Source organism: Sarcophilus harrisii, chromosome 6 (genome assembly GCF_902635505.1).
Source record: "Sarcophilus harrisii chromosome 6, mSarHar1.11, whole genome shotgun sequence".
Lineage (NCBI taxonomy): Eukaryota > Metazoa > Chordata > Mammalia > Dasyuromorphia > Dasyuridae > Sarcophilus > Sarcophilus harrisii.
In genome coordinates this window covers 14,664,248-14,674,538 of record NC_045431.1, presented here as the reverse complement: position 1 = coordinate 14,674,538, position 10,291 = coordinate 14,664,248, and positions in this window count along the sequence as shown.

Sequence of the window (10,291 nt, the reverse complement as noted above, 5' to 3'; positions counted from 1 at the left end):
TCCTCCCATGTTTCTCTGAATTTTTTCAGGAATGGATTCTTTTCATTATAAATTTACTCCAGTTTCTTCTTTTTGAGTATTGGTGTTTTTAAAACTTCTGTCTGAACCCATCCCTAGCTCTCAACATAATTGAGGCTTCCTAATATAAAAGGAAAGTTTGGCATTAAGAGGTCAGGGTTCAACTGCTGCTGACATTTTCTAGTTGTGTGACCTTGGGCAAATCACACTATGACTCTCAATTTCCTGATCTATAGAATAAGGATCAAGGTAATAATATTTGTCGTATCCACTGGACAAGGAACAAAGTTTTTGTGAAGAAAGTATTTTTCTTTAATCATTAGAGGGAAAATGAAGTATTGGGTAGAAATTATCCAAATATCCCCAAGAGGGGGAAGGAAGGGAATCAGAAATTCTGTATCAATCACTATACGACAGGCATTGGGATATGTATTTCACAAATATTTAATTTAATCTTCACAACAAGCCTCTGAAGTAGGTGCCATTATTGTTCCCTTTTACAGATGAGTTTTTACAAAAGTTCAGTGGCTTTGCTCAAGCTCAGATTTGAACTCTGGGCTTTCTGGCTCCAGGCTTCATCCATTGTGCTACCGTGCTGCTTCCGAGGTCATCATTGATCCTGAATCCTCCTATTTTTACCTTTTCCTTTGATACCAAGGCAGATTATGGAAGCCTCCTTGCTTCTTTTTTTCCATAAGAGCTCCTTCTCACTCAGGACTGACCATGAGAACCAGAGTCAGTCATCCGTGTTCACAATATCATTCCCAACTCCTCGCTCTCTCACATTCCCATATCTAGTCAGTCTTGTCATTTCTACCTTAGCATTTCATACACCCCTTTCTTTCCTCTGATGTTGTCAATACTCTGTATCTATCTGTATCTGTACTTATTTGTATCCCTACACATATGCCTGACACATAGTAGGTACTTAATTTATGTTTATCACATCACATCTTAAATAAAAGGGAGTTTGCTTAGAGATAAGGAAGAACTTTTGTTTAAGGGTGTTCATAACCATGTAAACATCTGAGATTTGGTCCAGCCCCCTCATTTTATGGATTTAGAGACTGAGACCCAGTGACTTCAGATCTTGTCCCAGATCGCATATTCTATCAATCGATAAACATTTCTTAATCACCTCTTATGTGCCAAGCATTGTGCTAATTTCTGAGGATACAAATTGAAACAAAACAAAGTCTCTTTCCTCAAGATGCTTTCCATCTAATGGTAGAGACAACATGCAAAGAAATAGATATACAAAGTAAATTATATGCAAGATAAATAGAAAATAATGACCAGAGAAGGCATTTGAATTAAGAAGGATTGGAAACAGCTTCCAATAAAAGATGGGATCTTGGTTGGAACTCAGAGGGATCCTGGGAAGTTAGTAAGCAGACCCAAGGAGGGAAGAGGGACATGGGAGACAGCCAGAAAAAATACCCTGAATTACAGGATAGATTTTCTTGTTTGTGGAATAGGCGGGGTCAGTGTCATTGCATGGAACAGTACGTATTTAGAGTAAGACATAAGAAGAATGGAAAGGTAATAGGGGGCTAGCTTCTACGGGGCTTAGAATGCCAAAGAGAACGTTGCGTATTTCATCCTGGAGACATGGGGAAACCCTTGGATGGTAAAAAGCATTTCAGATTTTCTGACATCAGATCTAAGGTTCCTTCGAATATGGTTATCAGATCAATGCTAGAATGTGGTACAAAGGCATCTTTCACATTGCCATCCCTAGAAATCTGTAAAACAAGATCGATAAATCCCTGTTTTGGTTGAATCAGTCACTCATCTATGTGAGGGCAAAGGAGTAAGCTGGATGACCCCCTTGAGATTCATTTTAGCTTTTATGATACCCATTCTTCATGCTTCTATTCACCCTCCCAGAGGGTAAAATAGTTACATAATTCCCTGCTGGGAGATTTGACCTATTTTTCGACGATCACTCCTACTGAATTCAGAAGCAGAGAAATTATCTCTCCCCATAGAGGCAATTTGGCATAGTAGGAAAAGGGTTGGTCTCAGACTCGAGGAGTCCTGGGTTCAGATTCTACCTCAGACACATAATGGTTATATGACCTTTAGAAGTTACTAAGCCTTTCAGAGGTCCAGGAAGTTCTTTAAGACCTTAGATTGCAGTATTGGTGCCAGTTGGCATTGATAGAGGGAATTTCCCCATTGGAAGCCACCTGGAGTGATGAATTACAGGTAGGGAGGCTATGGGATTCCAGCCATAAAGAATGTTCTACCCAAAAGCTTGGAATATTAAGCAGGGAACAGTTAACAGCACCATTTGCCGCAAATGAATAGCTAAGGGCAGGAACATAATGGGTATTTCATTTTTTGAGTGTCCAGCACCTAGTAAGTGCCCAGCACAGAGTGAGTGCTTAATGAATTTTTCTTGACGGATTTGATGTGGAACAATACTGGGAAGAGAAATGCAACTCAGGTTGTGGAGGGCTTTCAAATGCCAGATTGAAGGTTTCATATTTTGTCCTAAAAGTAATGAATCTTATTTGGCTTTTTTGGCCACAGCCCATTATAAGAATATGGGGGAACAGGGAAGGTTTGTATATCTAGCAGAGGATATGGAAGTCAGAGCCTTGCCATTAGAATATCTGGGAGTGTTGTGGTTCAGTGATAATGCTAATTGGAAATGATATGAGAGCAGGGGAACCCAAATTCTTCAGAAAGAAGTCTTAGAACCAAAGTTCATGAACTGACACTCCACTAGAGATAGAAAAAAGAATATAGACCATGTGCCTGAAATAGCATCCCAAGTGTATTGGTTTTACATGTCCCTGTTCAGTTGATGATGTATATTGGGAGCAGAACCTAAGTTCTTTTAGCCAGCTGTCATCCCTAGCAAGTTCTGTGCCCATTTCATTCCCTCTCTAGCCATTCAAAACTGCCATCATCTTTAAAGAATTCTACTATGTTATGGAAAGGCTTGTGTTATTCCCTAAATTAAAAGAAAAAGGAAAATAAAACTCAGAAGAGACATGGTGAGGTAAATTGTTAGCTGTCAGTTAAATATCTGAAGGACTGTCCCAGGAAGGAGGGATTAGGTTCTAGGCAGAGGACAGAGCTAGGAACTTTGAATGAAAATCACAAGAAGTACATATAGCATAAGGAAAAACTTCTCCCAAATTAGAGTGGAAATGATTGCCACCCCCCATCCGGAGGCTATTAAGCAAAATCTGCATGATCCCTTATAGGGTCTGGCCAGAGGGGCTCCCTTTTCAGTTGGGAGTTGGACCTATGGTTCTGAAAGAGGAAATCTGGCTTTAAGAGGACACGGCTCCCCTCTCCATTCTAAGGATCTTCATCTACCCAGGTCTAATTTCCCATTCATAACGGCCAACTCTGTCCCAAGCACGGTGGTTCTGGTCCTTGGAAGGCAGGGGCAGCAGGATTTGACACCTTTTCTCCTCCTCCTTCCTTTCTCCTCTGATTGGGAACAAAGAGAGGCATCCTTCTCCTGACCAGAGGTGGAGCGGAACAGCTGGAATTGCAGGCAGGGGTCCTTGTCTTCCGGCTTCTTCTGTAATCAAGGGAAGCTCGGTACTTACAGGGAGGAATAAATGCCAGGTTGTGAATGGTGTAGCTGCTCTGATCAGCCTGTAATCGAGGAGGATGAACTCTCTCTGACCTGAAGAAATGAATCCTGCTCCCGTTGCAGAAAACATTCTCCTGCCAGCCCCCAGAAATCCAAGAGTCTCAGAATTCTGTAGACTTACATCATTTTAAATTGGTCACATAAGGAGCGCATTGTGGTGGCTGCTGTTTTTAAGTGGGTGGAAGATGCTTTTGAGCTGAGACCTTTGTTGGGTGAGTTGCATCCCAGAACAAATGTTGCGATCAAATTATGACCCCCTGAAAGCAGCCGCCTAAATGGGAAATGCTGATGCCTTCTAACCATAGTGGCGCAAAGGCATTGATATAATATCTGAAATAAATGAATACAGCAAAAAAAATGTACTGAGGTACGTGTTTCCTTAATACAGGAGAGCCATGTGGCTCTGGGCCTACTGTGTATAGGGAAGGAAAATAAAAGAATATACAGCATGTGACAGACAAGTCTTTGCTGACCTTTGCACAGTATTGTGTTGTGCTAGCGTAGTTACAAGAAGCCAGAGCCAGATCTGTAATGAGGTCCATGAATAAGAAGTATGTCAGAGGGAGCTCCATCGGCAACAACGTGCTAGTAGCTGAAAGCAACGGAGCTCCCTGAATAGAGAGCCCATGCTGCCATTTGTTGAGAGACAGCTCAGATCAATTCTGCTCCACAAACAGTTATCAAGCCCTACTTTGGGCAAGCTCCAGAGGCAGCATGGAGGCCTGGGTGGGCACTGGGCCAAGGGCAGAGGATACAGGCTAGGAGGCTGCTAAGAGCAGCAATGGAACCTATATAGAGCTGGGAGATGGGGTATCCTGTGGGAAGAGTAGTGGTGGAGCTTGTGTAGAGCTGAGAGATGGGGTGTCCTGTGGGAAAAGCAGCAATGGAACCTGTGTAGAGCTGGGAGATGGGGTGTCTTGTGGCAAGAACAACAATGGAACCTGTGTAGAGCTGGGAGATGGGGTGTCTTGTGGGAAAAGCAGCAATGGAACCTGTGTAGAACTGGGAGATGGGGTGTTCTGTGGGAAGAGCAGCAATAGAACTTGTGTAGAGCTGGGAGATGGGGTGCCTGTGGGAAAAGCAGCAATGGAACCTGTGTAGAGCTGGGAGATGGGGTGTCTTGTGGGAAGAGCAGCAATGGAACTTGTGTAGAGCTGGGAGATGGGGTGTCCTGTGGGAAGAGCAGCAGTAGAGCCAGTCTCACTGGATCAACAGAGGATGTGGGAAGGAAAAAGATATAAGAAGGCTTTAAGGTAGTAGCAGGTCAAAATATGAAGGACTTTGAGTGCAAATACATTACTTTATATTTGATCCTGGAGAGGGAACCCCTGAAGTTTCTTGAATAAGGAGCCTCCACTAACCTGTGTCCCCCCAAGATCAGTCAGGAGGAAGCTGTTGTGCAGCTCAGAGAGGCAGTGTGGGCCAGTAAGTGGCAGAAACAGACAGAAACAGGTTCTTCCCACTGCCAAGCCCGTTCTCTTATCACAACATCACGCTGTCATCTGATGAAGTGACACATCTGTGTCTGACAAGATGGCTTTACAATTCATAGCACACGGTCGGGCCCAAGCCAAATGCCAACGCTTGGAAAAGTGACATTTACACTCTTTTAATTAACCGGCAAAATGAGTGCTTGTCGACTTGCTAAGTAGTTCCCAAACAGAGCAAGGAAATGTAATTGGGACATGCACAGAACGGCAATGGTTCATATTTTTTTATGAACAAAATCAACACAGGTGAGATGAGTTCCCAGAAGTCACCCGCTGGAAAGTTTTGACAAAAGAAGAGAAATGAAACCCGACCTGTTTTGTGAGAATAAAAGCGTAACATAAATGTGATGTTAATTCCCCCTTGTCTTGATAAAATGAATTTTTCCTTCTAACTCTAAACATCGGGTTCCACACAACTTAGAAGCCATGTTTATAGACATCTAATGTAGGAAGAATCAGATCTGGGAGAAGGAAGAGGAGGAGGAAGAAGAGGAGGAGGAGGAGGGAGAAAAGAAGAAAGAGAAGGAAAAAGAGGGGGAGGAAGAGGAGGAAAAGAAGGAAGAAGAGAGAGAGGAAGAGAAAAAGACCCAGTATTAGTATAAAACTTTAAAGTTTGTGAATGGATGCCCATCATTTGGGAATGGCTGAATAGGTTATGGTATATGAGTGTTGTGGAATATTATTGCTCTATAAGAAACAATCTGTAGGATGATTTCATAGAGAGACTTGGAGAGAATTACATGAACTGATAAGTGAAGTAAGCAGATCATTATACAGGGCAACAACAAGATTATGTGATGGTCAACTCTGATGGCCGTGGCTCTTTTCAACAATGAGGTAATCCAAGACATTTCCAATAGACTTGGAATAGAGAGAGCCATCTACACCCAGACAGAGGACTGTGGGGACTGAGTGTGGATCACTACAAAGTATTTTCACTCTTTTTGTTGTTGTTTGCTTGCTCTTTTTTCTTTCTTTCTAATTTTTTTTAATCTGATTTTTCTTGTGCAGCAAGATAATTGTAGAAATGTGTGTAGAAGAATTTAACTTGTATCAGATTATTTGTTCTCTGGGGGGGGGATTTGAAACAAGATTTTGCAAGGGTGAATATTGAAAACTAACTTTGCATGTATTTTGAAAATAAAATTTTTTTTTTAAAAAAAATAAAGTAACTGACAAGATTCTAAAGAAAATACCACTAAAATTGGCAATGTTCTTTACTAATATTGTTTCATTTGGTCTTGTTTACTATTGAATGTTTGAGAATATAAGTAGACTATAACTATTTCCTCCCATCTCTTTGCAATTATATCCTCCTGTGAATTAATAGACACCTACTTTGCTATTGATCTTCTTTCTAGCATTACTATTTTACAAATTTATTGGAAAACTTTCCCCTCAATTTTCAGTGTAAAGATTTTTTAATCAGATGGGCCAGTATTTGATTAAACCCAACCAACCATCCTCAAGATCCAGACTCTGTACTCAGGAACTTCTAATTCAGATATCTGAAGTTATAGCACACCACACTAAATCCTAGTCTTTGGATGACATTTGCTTGTTAGCTCCTTAAAACCAGGAGCTATAATTTCTTCTTATTCCTCATGGTACCTAATACGTTGGACTGCATATAAGTGCTTAATAACTATTGAAGGCTGAAAATATTTCCTTGATACTTAGAAAGATCTAAGATTTTGCTGCTATGGGAATTCCCTCCAAACATTTACAGACTTTCCATAATTTTTTCTCCTCCTCCATAATTCTTTTTCTTGTTTTCTCATAATTTCTCCATGGAGAATCTTACCAAAGCTCTGTTGGTTTTCCTCTCTTTGCTTTTTACTGGCTTTGAGTCGACAATGTGCTACTTACATTGGCCATCCTCTTTTTCTAGTTCTCACTACCTTAGGAGCTCATATGCCTTTCTACTTGATTAATCAATCAACAAACATTTTATTAAGCTCCAGTTGGTCAATCGACAGATATTTATTAAGCACCGATTGATCAATTGACAAACATTTATTAAGCACTTACTATGTGTCAGGCGTGGTAAATGTCGGAAATGTTAGGAATACAAGCATCAGGACAAAACATCCCCTGCCCTCAAGGAGATTACTTTCTGACAGAGGAGACAATATGCATCTATATCAGTATATATGTAGTAAAAACAAGCAGGTATAAGGGAATGTTGGTGAGGGGGTCAGAAGGGGATAGACTAACACCTGGGGTGGGGGGCAAGAAGGCCATACACAGAAGATAACACCAACTTAAATCACAAAGGAAATGAGGGCTCCAAAAAACTTGAGGGGTCCAGAGAGAATATTTCAAGCATGGGGACTGAGTTTAAAGGAGGAAGTGCAGCATAATAGAAAGTATTTGAAGTCAGAGGACCTGGGTTCAGATCTCTTCTCTGTCATTGACTACTTCTGTAACCATAGGCAACTAGTTTCACTTCCTTGGTTTGCAGTTTTCTCATCTATAAAATATGATGTCTGGACCAGGTGACATGACTTAGGAGGTTGCCTCTAGCTTCAAGTCTAGGATGGGCATTTTCCAGGAATATTTTCAAGAAGAAACAATTCTTTGACTCAATCCCAAGATGGAGGACCTTTGGATCCTTCCAAACAAAAGCAATAGAATTATAGAATTCAATGCAGAATGCTGTAGAATGAAAAACTGGAAGGAAATCTATAGATCATCCTCCCATTTGTTTTGGAAATGCAGATACTGAGACTCAGAGAGGGATGATTTGCTTGTAAGGCTCACAAGTGGGAACCATCAGAACTAGATTTGAATCCAGATCACTGGACTCCATATTTAAGACTTTTTTTTCTCTCTACCATGCTATCTCTGTGTGGTTTGGGGTTTAGGGCAGAGTGAGATCAGATCTGTAGAAAGGGAGACTCCAAGTCAGGAAAGACACATTCAAATTGGAAATTATCAATTACTATTTATAAACTCTTAATAACTATTGAGTGTTGAACAAAAGAAATCATTTCCTTGATACTTCAAAAGAATTAAGATTTCACTGCTGTGGAAATTCCCTCTAAATATTGGCAGATTCTCCAAACTTTCTTTCTCTTCCTATAGAATTCTTGTTCTTTTTTTTTCTCATGATTCCTCCATGGAGCTCAATCCCTAAGGAAAACAAATTCCTTAAGAAATATGAAAAGTGTTACTGATAAAAATAGATAAAGCCCAGAATTAGCCCATTGTTTTACAGAAGTTCTTAGTCCTGTCGAAATCTTGCTTATGGCAGAAACCTGACTTTCTTGGACCTTGTCAAAAGAGAGATAACTCCTCCAAGAGGCTAGTTTCTGCTGGTGGTACTTCAGTCCTGCCCAGAGGAAGAGCACCACCTAATGAATCACCTCTTCCACTTTTAAGCATTTGGAACTTTTCTGAGGTGTCCTTCCTGGTTCCTGAGGCCAGGGGTGCTTTCAAGTAATCTGAGCAATACAATGGACTCTCAGAATGCCCTTCATTATTGTCATATATTTTTGAAGTATTGTTATAATTCACAGAGACAGAGAAGAGCTCCGAGTAACAGTGAGAAATAAGGCCCATTTCATTTAGGTCTAGTTTTTGTGATCCCGGAAAGTGAATGACATCTCAACGGGTAAATTCATTGTTTTCCAGCTTGTATTAACTCCTTGCATTTTTTCAAATAAATCTTGGTACTGGATATCACTTGACAGTACCATGATTATCAACATCAGCTAAAATAATACTTCTACTATACTAACTTTTTTCACTTCAGTTATCAATACCTTGCTAAAAAATTCAGCTTTGGTATTTTAGTTAAGGAAGGAAAAATATAATTTTCATGACTGACAAGTTGCTACTTTCAGTTGCCCCTCTAGATGTGTTGTATGGGACCCAACAGAAACATCATTTCTCCAGACAGGAGGGATCAACTCTTGTCCCTTCTTCTTTATTTTTTATGAGTAGTATCTAGATAAGCAGAGATTCAGGAGATTCAGCCATAGATCTCCAGGCCTCTCTTACACTCTATGGCAGCTTCAGGGGTTCATCGTTGCTCTTTCACCTTTTGTCCTGTTTTTTTTTTTGAACCCTGAGAGTCTTTTAAAATGAAAGAATTGCCCTAGACAGTCTATGACTCAATCAAGTTTGACTCTACTTCATACCTGAAATGCATTCCCTCTTAGAATTATTTATTCCTTCAAAACTCAGCTTGAACACCATATTCTTTTTCTTTTTTTATTATAGCTTTTTATTTACAAGTTATATGCATGGGTAACTTTATAGCATTGATAATTGCCAAACCTTTTGTTCCAATTTTTCCCCTTCTTCCCCCCATCCCCTGCCCAGATGGCAGGATGACCAATACATGTTAAATATGTTAAAGTATAAATTAAATACAATATAAGCATACATGTCCAAACAGTTATTTTGCTGTACAAAAAGAATCGAACTTTGAAATAATGTACTATTAGCCTGCGAAAGAAATCAAAAATGCAGGCGGACAAAAATAGAGGGATTGGGAATTCTATGTAATGATTCTTAGTCATCTCCCAGAGTTCTTTCATTGGGTGTAGCTGTTGAGCACCATATTCTACAAGAGAATTTTCCTGATTCCCTCCCACTCCATTGCTAGTGCCTTACCGCAAAAATTATCTCACCATATATTTTTACACGAATATTTGGTTCTCCATGGGAATATATGCTCCCTGAGGACAGGGCATAGCTTATTTTGTCCTTGTATCCTCAGTGCCTAGCAGGATACAGGGCGTATAAAAGGCAGTTGGTTAATATTTGTTAACATTGATTGATGAATTAGAATTCAAAGTTCAAACTCTGTCATATTGCCCGAATCCAAATCCAAAACTTCTCTGTGCTTTGTTCTCTCTCCACAAGACTCCTTCTTGTCATCAAGACACTTCTGCAATTAAGGAAAATTTGGTACATGGGGAAGACTGAGCAGCGGGTTATAATTATATGATCTATAAATGGTATAGATTAAAATCCTCATCTCATTCTCCTCTGTGAAGCCTGCTTTGACCATCTCTGATCAAGGGAGATCTTTCCCCTGTCTGAAGTCTAGTACTACTGATTGTCGTCATCATTTGTCACTTCTCATAGATATATTTTGTTGTTCTGTTAGTTACTTTTAATATTATATTGAATAAAAAAGCCTAGAAAG